The following is a 709-nucleotide window of genomic DNA, read 5'->3' as shown; positions in this document are numbered from 1 at the left end:
AGGAACATCTCTAAAAAGTGAAAAAAGAGATGGGTAGTCAACATAAATAATTCTTGAAAGGTTTCAAAGCAAGTAAAAACTGATTCTGTTTCAAAATACTTAGACTCTTAAAATGTCTGTCACTCACAGACAGCTTCATAACTGCTACACAATACTTAACATTTGTTGTATAGTGTACAGAAACAAGCATATATAGTTTTGAGGGCAATGAATACAGCAATACTAAAAAAGATCTTTCCAATAGAATTTACTATACAGTACGTCAAAAGAAAAATATTTTTTAAATTTCAAAGTAAGGTTAGTCGTTACTAAATGACTACTATACTTGAAAGGTAACCAGAACAGGAATGAACTGCATAATATAGAAAACATATTATACAGATGTTCAGAAAATTATCTTGTAGGACTTATACTGATTTTAGAGGACTGAGATCTTTAGTCTGTAATTTATGCAACCTATTCAGTCAAGGATAAATTTATTTTTAAAAAGATCAGAGCATTTATTTTCAGAAATCTGCAGCTTAAAGAAAGGCATTAATGCATTACAAGACATTATTCATTTTCCTGGCATAGCTACAGTAACTGAGTAGTTTGTCAGAATCTACATTCAAGATTTTCTTAGTACACCGTGTTTTAAAATAGGTGAGGTTAAAATTTTAAAGAAGTTAAAACAAGTATAAAACAAGTATAAACGAGTATAAAACAAGAA

At 29.1% G+C, this 709-nt stretch overlaps 1 protein-coding gene across 1 annotated transcript in view; it reads right to left on the bottom strand.

Moving 5' to 3' along the window:
* The window catches only part of RASA2 (RAS p21 protein activator 2), a 36748-nt gene that overhangs the window by 1812 nt on the left and 34227 nt on the right, over positions 1-709 (bottom strand). The window lies entirely within an intron of this gene.

Source organism: Mesitornis unicolor, unplaced genomic scaffold, assembly GCF_000695765.1.
Source record: "Mesitornis unicolor isolate BGI_N332 unplaced genomic scaffold, ASM69576v1 scaffold44238, whole genome shotgun sequence".
Lineage (NCBI taxonomy): Eukaryota > Metazoa > Chordata > Aves > Mesitornithiformes > Mesitornithidae > Mesitornis > Mesitornis unicolor.
Note: the sequence above shows the minus strand (reverse complement) of the source record. Positions and strands in the feature narration are given on the sequence as shown.